Genomic DNA, 17,231 nt, shown 5'->3' on the forward strand with positions numbered 1-17,231 from the left:
TTTGTTTCTCTGTCCCTCTGTCTCTTCCTCTTCCTCTTTGTTCTTGTGGGCTTATCTGTTTTTTAATTTATTTTTCTAGCACTCACGGCTGGGAGCACGACGTGATGAGAATGTGAGGGGCTAGGTGCTGACTGTCTCCTCCATCCCACACTCTCTCTTCTCCTGTTTTCTCTCTTTTCCTCACCCTTTTCTCCCCAAGGGCTCCTCTGCCCCTCAGCTTGCTGCCCCTCCCATCCCCTGCATTGCTCCATGTTCTACAGAAAGGGCTGCAGTCCAGGAGGGTCTGATATGGGAAGATGACCCTCTTTCCCTGTGGGCCAGAGCATGGGAGGCTTATGGGAAGGGACAAGGCGAGTGAAAAAGAGCAGCTTGTTCCATCCTCTTCCTTGCTGGCTCATCCTAGAAATATCATGTCCCTGAAATGTCCATGTAAGGCTCTCCTGCTTGCCTTGGTGCTCCGTAGTTCCCGGGCCCACCACGGGGTTCTAGCAGCTCTGGGAATCCCAGCCAGCTGACCAAGCCAGGGTCAGGCAGTCAGGGCACATGGCAAACGAAGGTCCTGGTGGGAACAGACTGTCTCACTTCTGAATGCTCTCCCCTCCATGCTCAGTCCTCCCATGTCTCCCAGTGCTTTCATGGCCAGCCAAGTGCCTGACCCCTTCCTGCCTTACTGACCACACCAAAGCCCTTCTCTTTGATGCCATATCCCCCTGCCTGGGAAATTCTCATCCAATCCCCTGCCCTCTCCCCTCCCTTCCACTGTCTTCAATACTGTCTTAGGGATAGGTTCATTCCCCTTTCTCTTGCTCAGCGCAAGATGGGCCTGAGTTCTTTCATCTCTGCTTCATCTAAAGCCCCTGATAATTTATAGAGTCAAATGTTCCTCTCCAAGCATCGTGGTCTGTAGGAGGGACTTCAGAGATCTTAGCCCCATTTTCAGAATCTCAGAATCCGAGAGCTGGGACACAATCCTTCTTCAGGGTAGCTCCACTTGTTTCTCCTAAATCGATCTTTTGCTTCTTCCTTGTGGCTCCAGAAGGGATCGGTCCAGTCCTCATGACTTCTTAAATGGTTTAAGGTAGCTGTCATGTCATTCTCTCTCTTCTTCATCCCTGGGTCTTCTCTAGGCTCAACGTGCTCAATTCCTTCGGCTGATCCTTAAACCTTGTTACCAGATTAATTTTTTTAAGCCCAGGAAGATAGCTTTATTTGATGGAGGGAGCCTCTGGAAGGCAGAATAGTATAGGATAAGGGGTCCTCAAACTATGGCCGCAGGCCAGATGCAGCAGCTGAGGACCATTATCCCCCTCACCCAGGGCTATGAAGTTTCTTTATTGAAAAGCCCACAAAACAAAGTTTTTGTTTTTACCATGGTCTGGCCCTCCAACAGTCTGAGGGACAGTGAACTGGCCCCCTATTTAAAATGTTTGAGGACTCCTGGATAGGGGAAGACCTAGAAATCTAGGAATTAGGAGACCCCACAGTAAGTCACTGCGGGCACATTGACTTACATTTCTGGGGCCTCAGTTTGCCCAGCTGTAAAGTGAAGATAATACAAGATTTTTGTAAGGAACAACTGCCTTAGTTTTACAAACGAAGAAATGAACACATAGGGAGGAGAACGGATCTGCTTGAGTCACACAGTTAAGTGTGACAGAGTTTTGATTAGACCCAATGACCAGACTAGACAATTACTAGGATATTTCTGTGGATTTGGGGTTTCATTCCCCACATTTTTTCTAAGGATATATATATTACCTTGTGGAACCTACAGAGGCATCAAAACAATATAAATGTGTGTGTGTTTATGTACATGATCATGGATGAATTAGGGTCCATGTAATATAATCATTCTAAATATAAGCAGGGTCCTTGAGGGGACAGCTTTGCAAGGAAAATGGGATAGTGAATCAGGTTGTCCTTTGTTTTTCCAGCTCTCTCCTCAGATCTACACAGAAGAAACAAGATAGAACAGTGAGGTTTTGGGATTCCTCGGGAATGCAGAGTGTATGTGGGGAGAGAGAATTCAGTCTGGCTGTGTCTTCCCTGTGCCAGCATCTGGTTCTCTTCTCCACCTCAGTGCCCTCCCCTCCCTCTGCCCCCCAGCCAGCTCTGCGGGTGGGTGGAATCCACAGGGGTGAGACATTGTGTCCAGGAGCGTGCCGGGGATGCTTGGGGGCTGCTTATCTCCTCCCCAGGAATGTGTTATTATTAGCCTGATGCCTCATGGCACTCAAAATAAACACTCCCCGAGCACCAAGACCCTGCCAGGCGCTGTTGGGAACACAGGGTTTTTGTGGACTCACTTTCACCTTTAGACAGGTCCAACACTGGCTGTGGGGGGATGAGACAAGATGATAGTGGGGGGGGGGAAGGATCTAGATAGTGAGAGAAGGAGTGTTACCTGGAAGTGGCAAAGGGAAATATTTTTGGCAACAATGGGTGTAGAAGAAGAATTTGAAATAAGAAAGAAGGGACAGAGAAAAAGGCAATTGGCTCTGTCTGGGAGTGATGGGAAGATGCTTAAGAGATGCAGGAGGGTGCAGTGCTTATTGTATGTAGAGTAGAAACAGGAAAAGACAAAGAACAGGTGATAAACTCACAAAGAAAGAGGGCTAAGATAAATACCCAGGGACTAGTCATCCTCTGTCTGCTTTACCTTTGGGTAATATCTCAGAAAAAAATGACCAACGTGGAGCTTAAAGGAAGTAAAAAAACAACTTGCAAGGGTGGCTGAGTTTTTAAGGACCCAGGAGTCCAAGTCTTCCTGAAAATTTCTCCAAATAAGGGAGGCAGAGAGGAGCACTACAAATTCCAGTGAATTTTTAAAAATAGACTCACACTCCTTGAACTGAGTCTGTTTCACCCAGTTCCCTATTTTCAGATAAATAACAATCTGAGGTCAGGAGTGCTTAGACATCTTCTGAGAAGGCGACTGGCTTGTCTAGAAGAGGGTTATAGAATATTGGAGACAGAGGGAAGCTTAGAAGAGAGGATTTTAGCATACAAAATTATAGATGGAATTATAGAATATAGAGAGGGGAAGGAGATTGCTCCACCTAAAAGAGAATCATAGAATTTTGGGGAAAGAAGGAAGTTCAGAATGGAGAACTTTAGGATACGGGATAATAGAGTATCATAGAATATAGAGGAAAATAGACTCTTTACCTAGAAGAGACAGATGGAATCTTAGAGTAGAGAATTTTAGAACACAGAATCCTATTGTGTTCACAGCATCATTGAGGGAAAGGAAAGGAGTGTGCCCCGTGTAGAAGAGAATTATAGAATGTTTGAGATAAAAGGAAACTTAGAATGGAAAATTTTAGAACCATAGAATGTTTATGAAATAGAGTAAAGGGGAAGAAGATTGACCTACCCAGAAGAGAATCATTGAATATTAGAGATAGATTAGAATGGAGATTTTAGGAAACAGAATAATAGATTGTTCTCAGAATCATAAAATATAGAGGAAGGAGACTGCTCTGTCTAGGAGAGAATCATCGAATATTAGAGATAGATTAGAATGGAGATTTTAGGAAATAGAATAATAGATTGTTCCCAGAATCATAAAATATAGAAGAAGGAGACTGCTCTGCTTAGAAGAGAATCATAGAATATTAGAGATAGATTAGAATGGATATTTTTAAAAATAGAATAATAGATTGTTCCCAGAATTATAAAATATAGAGGAAGGAGACTTCTTTCTAGAAGAGAATCATAGAATATTAGAGATGGATTAGAATGGAGATTTTAGGAAACAGAATAATAGATTGTTCTCAGAATCATAAAATATAGAGGAAGGAGACTGTCTAGGAGAGAATCATAGAATATTAGAGATAGATTAGAATGGAGATTTTAGAAAATAGAATAATAGATTGTTCCCAGAATCATAAAATATAGAAGAAGGAGACTGCTCTGCTTAGGAGAGAATCATAGAATATCAGAGATAGATTAGAATGGAGATTTTAGAAAATAGAATAATAGATTGTTCCCAGAATCATAAAATATAGAAGAAGGAGACTGCCCTGTCTAGGAGAGAATCATAGAATGTTGGCACTAGAAGGAACTTAGACTAGAGTAGAATGTTTGAGCTGGAAGGATTTTCAGAAGTTATTAACAGATGAGGAAAATGAAGCTGAGAAAAGGGAAGTGACCTTCACAAGTCTTACAGTTAGTGGCAGAAGCTAGCCAAGACTCTCTGTCTTGTGTTCTTTCCAGCACATACTTCCTGTCACCAACCTTCTCCTCAAAGGTTTCTAGTGATGACAAATTTACTGTTTCCATTCTACTTTGGGAGAACTCTAATTATTAGGACATTTGTCTCTTCCAGACTAAATAAGCCTCTCTGAAACTTTCACTAGGTATTCCTGATTTTGTCATTTGGGAACAAATAGAATAAGTCTAAACCTTCTACATGGAAGGAAACTATTATGTCCTAAGTTTTATCTCCAGTTCCATTAAAAAATGCTATTGCAAGGAGAGCTTCCATGTCCTAGTTCCCTTTTCCCATCTGCTTCTTGTTTCATTGTCTTGGTGGTAGTTTGAAAGTCATTCCATAGTCAGGGCACTAGTTAGGAGATCAGGGCAAGGGAGTTCTATGTGATTACTTGACCTTCATTTTTTCCTCTCCTGACCTTTTCTGTAGACTTTAGCACCAGGTACCTGAGTTCACTGAGGAATATCTTTTTTCTTCATATCAGACCTATCTTACTGTTTTTCCAGGAGCAGATTTCCTGGGAGGCACTGGGTTTGTAGGAAAAATATCATTTAGAAATGTCAGAGAGGTTTCTCTCACTGTTCTCCAGTCTGTTCTCTCCCTGGGATCATTTCCCCATTTAGACCCTCTGTTTTCCCATACCTCCCCAGACCTCCTAACTGATTGGGCTGCTGGTTTCCCTAGAATCCAGTAAAAGATAATGTCTCTGGAGGAAGGATAGCATGACAAGCCTAGATTAGTATGTTGGTAGGGGAATGACTTCTAGGCTTTCTTATTAATGGCAGGCTATTATTGGGCTGGAGAGGAGCCAGATAAAACTTGTTGTTGTTGTTGTTGTTTTTTTTTTTTCAATCACCAGCAACTACAGATACAAAAAAATCCAACTTTTTAAAAAAATCTGCAGTTAATGGCCGATTGGTTGTACATTATTAAACAGGCAGCTGGAGGGCAGCCAGAAGGGGGAGGCAGGGGAACAGTTGAACCAAGATTCATGATGAGAACACAATGTTCCTAAGAAAACAATTGACCCTTGGAGTTGTTGGGGAGCAGAATTGAAGAAAAGAGGGTGAGATAGCTAAGAATTGAAGCAGTCACAATGACTCTGCTCTCCCCATGTTTGAGCTCTGTCCCCATCATCCCTGAAGGATTCCAACACCTCCATTATCATGGAGATAGATGTGAATCTGGTAATGGAACACTCTGAGATGAGTGCCCACATTTCTTTCTTCCCTTGTACAATCTCTGTGGATGGCTGATTCAACATGTCTGCTTGGGAGACTAGAATAATAACAATAATGCTGGTTCATGTAGCACTTTAAAGTTTTCAAAATACTCTGTTCATAACAAAGGAATAAGGGAAATAAGCATTTATATAGTGCCTACTATGTGCCAGGTACTGTGCTAAATACTTTTACAAATATTCTTTCATTTGACTTTCAAAACAACCCTGTGAAGTAAGTACTGTTATCATCCTCATTTTACAGTTGACTAAAATGAGGCTGGCAGAGGTCAGATGACCTTCACACAGTCTCACAAATAATGGAGTCTGAGAATGGATTTAAACTTGTTTTCCTTCTTGACTCCAGGTTTTGCTTTTTTCCCTGCATTGCCTAGTTGAGGAAATTGGAACAGAGTGACTTTCCTGGGAATTTGAGCTAGTTTTCCTTATTCCAAGTCTAGGGATGTTGATTTTTTTTGCCAGACTTTCTCATGTACCTGGCCAGAGATGGAAAAGGGTAGGGATGTGGAGGAGGCGTGTAGTCCCATTTCCACACCTCCATGACTTCTGGAAATGACCGATGTTGGATTGTTTCCTGGAGTTGGGTATATGGGCTTTGGAGCCCTCCTAAAAACATGGCCCTTAGTCATCACCCGGAGGTCCAGAAGGAACCTTCTTCCCACCTAGAAACTGAACCACCTTATAATCTTGATCCATAGACCATTGCTGTCTTATCTTTTTTTTTTTTTTTGTAGGAAAAAAAAGGTTTTTTATATGGGGAATATAACATTATAAACTCAAGACAACTCATAGACAAAGGTTTTTAAATCCCATAGGTATTACCCATCTCTGCAAAAAAGAAAAAAATATAATGCTTTATAAATTTGTATTGTATATCATGCTTGCAAAGGGGCCATGCTAATCTTCTCTGTATTGTTCTGATTTTCCTATATTTGCTGCGGAACCAAGCATCACTCTATCTTATTTTACCTTTTTTCCTTGAATGAAATCAACAAGATGATATTTAACAAGATGAAATGTAAAAATTCATTTTTGGTTCAATTGTACCAGGAAAAAATTGGGAGAAGCTCTGCTGGTATTTTATATGAAAAACAAAGTCCTGTGAATTTTAGTAGATTAAAAACCTTAACACAAGTTTAGGATATTATGTAACTATGAAAAACAAACAATAAACTAATATAAGTTTGAACTACATTAATAAGAATGCTGTCAAGTGTTCATATCATAGGAACCTTATTTACGATGGGATTAGGCCACATTTATTCAGTTTGAAGGTATTGCAGGAGAACTATATAGATTCTCCTTTAGAAATTATAACCTCACCTTTGTGGGTCCTAGCTTCTCTCCTTCGTTTAGTGCATTTCCATTAACAAGAGTAGTGAAAAGAACAACAAACGCCAAAGCCAAATTTGAGAACTGGAGAATTAATCATCAAGCTGTAAGTGAAAGATCTTTATAGCAGGGATATTGAAGGAACTGAGATTTGGGCTTTTGGGACTATGACACATTAGGGACTGTATAGAAAATAGATTAAATATCTTATGTAGTTATATAATTTGGAACTATGATCAATAGGTGGGAATTAGAATAAAACAAATTTTGGTTTTCTCTAAGGAAAGACTTTTTAACAACTCGAGTTGAACAGGAAATGTGCAAGCAGCTAGTCAGTACATATTGCGCTACATATTGGGGATACAAAAGCAAAAAACATACCCTTACTCTCAAGAAGCATCGAATCTGATGGAGAACCCAAACAAGCCAAAAATTATGTGCAAAAAAGGGGGGAAATATTCATAACTATGAATATTCATATTTATAGCAGTTCTTTTTAAGGTGACAAAGAATTGGAAATTAAACGATGTCCATCAGCTGGGGAATGGCTGAATAAGTTGTGGTATATGATTGTCATGGAATACTGCTATAAGAAATGATGAGCAGGATGATTTCAGAAAAACCTGGAAAGGTCTATAGGAACTATCACAAAGTAAAGTGAACAGAATCAAGAGGACATTGTACACAGAAACAGCAATATTATAAGATGATCAACTATGAGTGACTTGGCCATTCTCAGCAATACAGTGATCCAAGAAAATCCAGAGGACTCATGATGAAAAGTGCTGACCACATCCAGAGAAGGAACCGATGGGAGTCTGAATACAGGTTGAAATATACTATTTTTACTTTGTTTCTTTCATGTTTTTTGGTCTGTCTTTTTTTCACACTATGACTAATATGGAAATGTTTTACATGATTGCACATGTATAATCTACATCAAATTTCTTACTGTTGCAGAAAGGGTAGATGGGAGAAAGAAAAAGAGAATTTAAAACTCAAAATTAAAAAAAAATGTTAAATTAGTTTTATATGTGATTGAGAAAAATATATATATATTTTTTTTTTAAAAAAAGGAGTGGCTGGCAAGAACATTAAAGAGCTGAAGATCTTTCCAGCAAGGAGTATGAGCCAGGAGATTGTGCTGATGTTAGTCTTTGTGTCATACATAGCTAAATAATAGTCAGCTCTGTTCAAAGGGCAGGCTTGATGTCTTTTCTAAAAGAGGAGACAAGGAAGAGTTCCTCAGAAAGTCGAACCAAATGAAAATGGGAGAATTGCTTTCATGTGAAAACAAAGAATAAGACAGGTCAGGAGAGGTAAAAGGGAATCCTGCCCTTTGTCAGACCAAAGGGTAGATGAATGTGCTGCAGAGAAGGAAAAGAAAGAGAGGATCTACCAAATACTGAAGGCTAAGTAGTGGATATGAGGCCCTTCTCAGAGAGGAGAAAGATGGACTCTTTGAGGAAGAAGCAGTTACTTCTCTGAGAAAGGTTGCTGTAAATTCTTCATTATCCAGTGATGATTGGAAGAAGTGCTAGCTGTTGTCAAGGGGGAAACCAAGGAAGAGACTTGTTGACATGATGATGATGAGGAGGAGAATGAATACTTCCCTGGCAACCTATTAGGGTTCACATTTGGTGGTTTAAAGGTACAGAACTTATACAGTCAAGAGAAATCTAGAAACCATTGCTAAAGATTATGAAATTTTGGGTCAGAAGCTGGAGATATTAGGAACCCAGGTAAAGTTTTAACCATGGTTTTCCATTGAATATGAGAGATTCAGAAGTTAAAGGTGGATTTGGGAAGTAAACAGCTATCTAAGTAAATGATGTCTGAGAGTAGGATTTGAATAAAAATAATTTGTTTTTATGTGACTGAAGATTTGCAAAGCACTTTACGTAACATCTCATTTTGGTTGTCACAATAGCCCGATGAGATTGGTGCTATCATTATCCCCATTTTATGAATGAGGAAATTAAAAAAGAAAGGGTAAATGACTTGTTTTTAGTTAAATAGCTCGAAATTATCTGAGGAAGAATTTGAACTCAGCTCTTTCTAATTCTAAAGTCCAGTGCTCTATCCAGTGTGCTTCCTAGGTTCTACCACCAAATATAGAAACAACAGGCTTTTGGCTAGGGATGAATGATCCCCAACTAGGGCTTGTAATAACATTTTGCCTTCAATAAAGAGCTTTAAACAGAAAAGAAAGGAGAGTGAAAAAGTGGGAATTGGGGGGGGGGAGAACACAAAGAAGATGCTTATGTTTGCCCATCAAGCTAGAACAGTTTCAGTGTGGAAAAAGAAGAGACACTCATTCATTGAGAACAAAACTCAAGAAAAAAAAAAAAAAACAGCAATGAAAATTAAGGACTCGGATATCTCCATATAAGCACACAATTTTGGGTAGTTAGCTATCCTAAGTCAGGAAAGCAAATTTCACATCACTTATTGTAATAGACTATGTGGGATGGAACAAATGATAAGGCCCTGGAAGGGCATAACTTCAGAAGGAAGGAAGGAAAGAAGGAAGGAAGGAAGGAAGGAAAGAGGGAAGGAAGGAAGGAAGAAAAGCAATGAAAGAAGGAAGGAAGGAAGGAAGGAAGAAAAGAAGGAAGGAAGGAAGGAAGAAAAGGAAGGAAGGAAGAAAAGAAGGAAAGAAGGAAGGAAGAAAAGAAAAAGAAAGATAGGTTAAAAAGAAAACCTATTTAGATGAGAAAATCTGTGAACCAGAGAAAAGAAGAAATGCTGGAGTAAATATGAATGTTGGAAGCAAAATCAGTGATGTTCTCATTGAAGTGCATTACGGACCACCTGGATAGAGAGAAAAATGAATGGGGTATTTGAGAAACAGATCACAGCCCTAACACAAAGGCTTGATATAATGGTGATGAGGCACATTCTCATGTGCTGGCTGGAGCTGGCTCTCTCCTTCATGAGCAGATCATCTATTAATTTCTTGGCTTGCCTTAATAACAGTTTCATCCTTCAAAAGGAGATGGAGCCAATGAGAGGGATTTCTATTCTGAGACTAATTCTCATCAACAAGGGTCTTAATACATCTTAAATTTGTGAAATAGAGAAGGAAATCCAGGTGCAGTCTGATATGCTCCCTAGATTTTGGGAGAGTAGATGTCATAGGATTCCCAGAAAGAATAGAATAGAATTCTATGGATTAAAAATTTTCAGGGGAAGTCATCCCAGAGGGGCCTTAGAAATGAAATGATTCCAGTGAGCAGGAAAGGGAGGAATAATTCCCAGAAACACACGAATTAATCAACATTTTAAAACATTCAGAAGATGGAAGCAATGCTAAGTAATGGGGAATAAATCTAAAAGCATGGTGTATATTATCCTATCACTATAGTGTTGAGGAGGACATTAAAGGCCAGAATGAACTAGGATTATCAACTTAGAGCTGGAAGAGATCTTAGAGGTCATTTCTCCCCCTTTCCTCCTCATTGGAGATATAATTACAGAGCCTTTGACTGTGTTTTTTGGAAGATCATGGAGATGTTATCCACCTCTGAGCAGATAGTGGAGTATAGGTTTGAAAAAGGCAGTTTCAGGCATGACTAAAATGTTGATTTCTTTTGCTTGACTGTACTTATTTGTTACAAGGAAGGGGCTCCGTTGGAGAGAGGAAGTCATTGGAAAATAGCAATTATAAATAAAAAAGAGCATTAATAAATCATTAAAGTTTTTTTGATCTTGGAGATGGGAGAGCTGCAGTAGAATTGGAGGAAGAATCCCATAGTTTTCATAAAAAATACAAAAAGTATGATTTGAAACTATAAACTAGTGAACTTGACTTTCATTTCTGGCAAAATTACAAAACATATTATTAAAAGATGTGACTATAATGAACATTGAGTAAAGAAGGCATCAAGTCCTGATATATTTTATTGGCAACAGGTCATGGTGGATTGATCTCACTTCCCTTTTTATGGGGTTCTTAGATGGGTAGACAGGAATGTGATTATTACAGTTTATTTAGATTTTAGCAAAACATTTGAGAGTCTGTTGTGCTATTCTTATAAACAAGATTGAGAGGTATGGGTTAGATGATAATGTGGTTAAGTGGATTCACAACTGTTTGAACGACTAGTCTCAAAGAAGAATCTTTAATTGTTCTAGATCAGCTTGCAAGGATGTCTAGTGGAGCCCCAGTGATTTGTGTTGAATCATGTACTATTTAATATACTTAATAGTAATTTGAATAAGTTATAGATGGCCTGTTTCAGACTTTATAAATCACAGAGAGCAGAAGGGGAATGATTGCATGATTATCTAAAAAAGAAAAAACAAAACCTAAAGCTTGACGGATTAGAACATTGGGTTAAATTGGATAAGTACTGATATAAAAAAATCAAAGTACTTTGTGAGGTAAATAGCATAGGTATTACTGTAGTATGCTTTCTAGAGCCCCTAAATTGGGGTGCCAAAATGTACTATGGTTTCTAGAGCCCCCACGCTGGGGTGCCAAAATATACTGTCCGGACTAGCTCTCTGGAGGATCTCGTGGACCAGTTTTAGTGGAAGAGTTGATGAAGCAGAGACCCATGAGGATGGTCAAAGATGGAGTCCACTTATTTCAAGTCCTCTCAGCCCTTTAAATACCTTAGTTACATTACATCACCACAGCACACTGAGCATGTGCTAACTATAAGCACCCTATTATTAATATGTAAATGCCTCTTACTGTAAGTATCCCTGCTTCAAGTAGAACACAAGTGGTCACACCCTCTTTCCCCCCCCCCCCACTTCTCAGGAAGGGTGAGACACCCTAAGGAGAGATGAGGAGCCGAACCAGACATTGTGAGCAGGTTCCCTCTGGGCTGAAGGGTCTTATATCTCACCGAGAGTTCCCCCACTGTCTGTGGCTCTCTACATTATTATTATTATTTTTTTAATACACAAAAACATGAAGCTCTGAGAAGTTGTGAATCCTGTAAGTTAAACAGTTCATATTAAGTTCCTAGCAATCATCATGATTCACAAGTGGAATGGGAAACTTTGGCAGGTAGTGAATGGCTTCCTCTCACTGAAGGTCAGTGAGAAAAGGTTAGATGACTTCTGGTTGCTTATGTTGTAATGGGGATTCTCAATAATATTTAATATCTTCCAATTCTGAGGTTGTGGAATGGGTTTCTTGTAGCCTGTTTTCAAGAATTTTGAAGGATTACTATGGGGAGAAGAGTATGACTAATTACTCACTGTCACCACTAATTAGACATAGAAGGGATGACATTAAACTACCTGTTCCTCTCTTGTGGACTGGGGGATGGATGTCACTATAAGATAAGGGATATGTACGACCAGGATGACTCCTTTGTGAATTCAGGATCCACTCCTTGGAACCCTAGTTTATTGAGGATCTATTGAGATGCTAAGATCTCACGGTCCTCAGCTTCTTCCAGACAAGCTTAGCTCCATCATCCAGGTCTCCTGGCCACCTGATACTTAGCCTAAAAGGTAATAGCTGGCATTTGCTAGAACTTTGAGGTTTGCAAAGCACCTCACAAATATAATCTCATTTTATCCGAGTGACATCTCTGGGAAGTGGGTGCTATTATCACCTGCATTTTCCAGATGAGTCAATGGAGGCAGTGGTTACGTGACTTGTTCATGTTCATTCACCTAGAGAATATCTGAAGCAGAATTGAATCCAGGTCTCGATCCCTAGTCCAAACCGTGCTGTTTCACAGACTGGGCCATCCCAAGAGATACGCAGATTTCTTAGACTCATGGAATTACTTAGAGATGGACGGTATTTTAGTTAAGAGATGGTATGAGAACAAGTATTTTTAAACCTTTTTTTTTTTTTTTTTGGTGTTATATCCCTCTTTGTCAGTCTGGTGAAACTTAGGGACCGCTTCCCAGAAAAAAAAAAAGTCTAATTGAAGGAAATGCTTAATTTAAGTGAGAGATTAATGAAAAGAAAGTAAACTTTGAGCCTCATTTCTTCATCTTTACAAGAACTTTGATGACCTCTAAGTTTCCTACTAGACTAAATCTATACACCTGTATACCTTGAAGCAAGACAGAGTACAGCGGCAATCAGGAAGAGCCGAGTTCAAATTCAGATGCTTCCTAGCTATGCAATCTTGGGCTATTTCCCCCTTGTCCATTGATCCTGGCACCAAGTCTCACTTCTGGTCCTCAGCTTCCATTCTTAGAACTTGCCAGGGACTGACTAGTTAGCCAGTGTGCTGCTGTATTAATTTACAATAGATAATATATCTTTCTGGTGACTTTGCAGGCCATCCCCTTGTTGCTACTTGGGAGGCCAGATTGATAAATAATGAGAATGAGGAACCTGAGGCAGGAAAAAGGGAAGGGGGATGTTCTTAAGGAAGTCCCCTGAAGAACTTGTAGGCAGTTCTAGGCAGTGGTCGACCATGGAGACAGAATTAATTGTCCTTTCCTCACTCTCATTGGTCAACTGCTTGTTGGAGAGAGTTTAAAAGACACTTAGCTCTAATACTTTAAGACAGGTAGAATATAGGATGAACTCCAGGCCAGATTCTGATTATAGAGTGAATTGATCACTGTGTATATCAATACATAATCAATAAGTATAGTAAAGACATAGACAAGCACAATAAATAGCACAAGTGGCTTAATAGACCATCTAATCAGAAAGTCAGAAGGCCTAAGAAAATGGTCCAATAGTAGAATTAGGAGACACAAATCTGGCTGTGATGCTGGTTGTGTTACTATGGAGTCCCTTAAACTGTGTTGACTTTTCATGGCCCCTTTTGGAGTTTTCTTGGCAGAAATATTAGAATCGTCTGCCATTTTCTTCTCCAGCTCATCTTGCAAATGGGAGAAACTGAGGCAAATAAGATTAAGTGACTTGCTTAGGATCACATAGCCAGATTTGAACTCAGATTTTCTAGTCTTCAGGTCCAGCATTCTAACCACTGTGTTACCCTGTTGTCCTTAAATCTTAATCTACTTTTTTTTTTTTTTTAATCAGTGAAATGTAGACAGTTTTTGTGCTATCAACACAATATTGCATGTGCAACAAATACTTACAGATTTATTGTCAGGAAACCTCTCTCTGTCTCTCTCTCTGTTTCTCCTTCTCCTTCTCTTCCTCCTCCTCTTTCTCCTCCTCCTCCTCCTTCTTCTCTCTCTCTCTCCCTCTTCCAATTAAAAAACATTTCTCTTTCTCATCCCTTCCCCTCATTGAATAGCAAAAAAAGAAAAAAAAAAGAAAGAAGAGGGGAAAAAACCCTCATAGCAATACATACACAACAAAATAAATACCTTCATGTTACTATCTTATCCTGTATCTTGAGTTAATTACCTCTCTGTCAGGAGATGAGATGCATACTTCATCTTCATTCCTGGAATTGTGGCTGTCATTACACTGACTAGAGTTTTAGGTCTTTCAAAGTTGTTTTTCTTAATATCTTTGCTTCTGGTTGTATTTTGTTTTTTTTTTTTTTTGATTCTGATCACTCTGCATCCATTCATACAGTTCTTTCAAGTTTTCTCCTCTCCCCTCCCCCCCGAAATTTTCCTTTGTATTCCACGGTGCAATAATATTTTATTATATTCATATATCATAATTTGTTTATCATACTCCAATGAATGGACATCCCTTAGTTTCCAGTTTTTTGCTACTATAAAAGGAACTGCTATAAATAATTTTTGTCCACATTGTTCATTTTCCTTTCTTTGATTTCTTTATGGCACAGACTTAAAGTAGCGGTATCCCTGAGGCAATAGTTTAGTGACATTTAGGATATGGTTCCAAATTGAAGGAAAACTCTTTGTCAACTTGTGTTATATAAATGTAAATTATTATTGTAGCATTTAGTAGTAGTAGGGCAGTTTCTACATGAAATGGTTTCACTGTATTAATGATATTTTGTGGGCCCATGTCCCCCAGAACATAGCTCTTAAGCGCCTGCAGAAGTATTTGCTTCTGAGGGGAAGTCTGAGGACACAGTGTCAGCAAAGGCATTTAATCAAAAGGGATTTAAAAAAAAAAGGAATAATAAAGCATTTCCTCCACAAACCTGGAACATTTTTCAACAAATAAACATAACATAAATAGGAAGTGAAAGCACGTTGGGAACACACATGGGAGGATAGATATGTTGGGAATATGTGAGGCTGGAGTAAACACAGAGGAGCAACTCATTGGGGCACAGATGAAGGGAATATAGGAATGAATAAGCAGCTTATGCTTCCAGTGTTCTTATGGGTTCCACCAATGCTGATGGGTACTACTGAATACTCCAGATTCTAGCTATAGCCTTCCTTAAGTGAAAAATGGACATTGCTTGTGCTTAAAGTCTGTGGTGGGATAAAACGCCAAGCTTGGAATCAGGAAGACACCTCTTGCTAAATTCAAATTCAGCCTCAGACACCGATTAGCCGGTGTCTTTGCCTCAGTTTCCTAATCTGTATAATGTTCTGGAGAAGAAAATGGCGAACCACTTTAATGTCTCTGCTAAGAAAACCCCAAGTAGAGGCACGAAAAATTGGACATGATTGAATTAACTAAAGTCCATGGGCTATTTTATTGTTAAGGGTCTTTTAGAAAAAGGGGGAAAAATGATTTCTGGAGAACAGCAAATTTTCAAGCACACACATACTTTTTCTTTTGTTTCATTTTTGAAAAGCTCCTTAGAGAAAAGACTTGGAGGAAATAAAGTAGCAGAGACCTAAAGCTTATCAAACTGTGATTTCTGACCCTATATTGAGTCTCATAACTGAATATGGGGGTCATGAAATTATGATTTATTATCAGTAAATGTTTGATTTGAAAATCTGTCTTATATACCCAGGATCACGTAAAAATTTCTTGGGCAAAAAGGGGTTGGGGAATTTTTTTTTTCATAAAGCTTTATAGTTTCGAAACATATGCATAAATAATTTTCAACTTCACTTCAGCCAAATCTTGTGTTTCAAATTTTTTTCTCCCTCATTTCCTTCCCCCTCCCCTAGATGGCAAGTAATCCAATATATATTAAACATGTGCAATTCTTCTATATATATTTCCACAATTATGCTTCATAAGAAAAATCAGATCAAAAAGGGGAAAATGAAAAAGAAAACAAAATGCAAGCAAACAACAACAAAAAAGTTCCCAGAATCCTCTCTCTGGATGCAGATGGCTCTCTTTTCTCACCAGTCCACTGGAACTGGCTTGAATCATTTCAGTGTTGAAAAGATCCATGTCCATCAGAACTGATCATCACATAATCTTGCTGTTGCCGTGTACAATGATCTCCTGGTCCTGCTCACTTCACTCAGCATCAGTTCGTGTAAGTCTCTCCAGGCTTCTCTGAAATCATCCTGCTGGTCATTTCTTACAGAACAATAATATTCCATAACATTAATATCACATAATTATTCAGCCATCCCCAACTGATGGACCTAAGTGGGAAAAGTTTTAAGAAGCCCTAGTTGATACTTTCAGGACCAATCTTTTCTTCGGAGTGAACTTCCTTTTCACTGGATTGGGAATCTCTGTGGGAGAATTCACTCTAGCTCATGCTAAGCATTCCATATACTGAACCACCTAATTTTAGTGACTGAATGTTAAATTATAAATCTTGTAATGGTTATTTGCCCAATAACTACCAAACAACTCTCGAGTTTGGCAATCCCCAGTTTTCAAACACTAAATCTTTTTTATTTTCATGTAGATAAGTGGGTGGGAAGAAGGTATCTAGACAAATCTAGCCCAGGGGGTGAGGTCTTTGTCTCTTCCACCTACTCAGTTAGCATTCCCAGACCTTTCAAAGGCAGGCATAGCCAGCCTCAAAGCCTCAGAAGGGCTTTAGGGCACACTCTTACAACAAGATTGTGTAATTCTTCCAAATTGATGGTTAGGTGAAATAATGAAAGTGGATGTGGAGAAAGTGGGACAGATTTTTACTGAGATGCTACAGATTGCTTCCCTGAGAGGGATGACGTCCCACTTGCAAATTCTTATATCTTCCCTAGAAGGAGGAGTGCTTCCCTCAGACCTGAATGTTAACCCTAAAGGGGTATATGTGTGAAGATAATCAAATTTGGAGAAGGTTATAACAGTATATCCTCCCACTCACTACTTTCCCCTAGAAAACGATGAAAAACATCAAAGCAACCCAAACAATGGAGAAAAGTGGTTAAAAAGTCATTATAGAAATCCATTTAAACTGACACTTCCGTGGAGCAGTTGGAGTGATTGGAAGATAAGGAGACAATTCCCCTAATTTAGGTAACTTTAGGATACTCCAGGGGAAGTTAGGTGGAACAGTGGATAGACCATCTGAGTCTGGTCAGAAAGATCTGAGTTCAAACCCATACTCAGAGATTTACTAGCTATGTGAGCCTGAGCAAGTCATCTAAATCTTGTTTGCCTTAGTTTTCTCATCTGTAAAATGAGCTGGAGAAGGAAATGACAAATCACTCCAGTATATTTGAAAAGAAAAT

General features: G+C 39.2%; 1 protein-coding gene and 1 non-coding gene across 8 annotated transcripts in view; one reads left to right on the forward strand and one right to left on the reverse strand.

The window, feature by feature from the left end:
• Positions 1-17,231, forward strand: part of TNS1 (tensin 1) — a 266,384-nt gene that overhangs the window by 51,288 nt on the left and 197,865 nt on the right. The gene's annotated exons all lie outside the window — the stretch shown is intronic.
• LOC111720050 lies at positions 6,298-6,403 on the reverse strand. The gene has a single exon (XR_002769917.1). It is a non-coding gene; the product is annotated as a U6 spliceosomal RNA (small nuclear RNA).

Source organism: Sarcophilus harrisii, chromosome 3 (genome assembly GCF_902635505.1).
Source record: "Sarcophilus harrisii chromosome 3, mSarHar1.11, whole genome shotgun sequence".
NCBI classification, from domain to species: domain Eukaryota; kingdom Metazoa; phylum Chordata; class Mammalia; order Dasyuromorphia; family Dasyuridae; genus Sarcophilus; species Sarcophilus harrisii.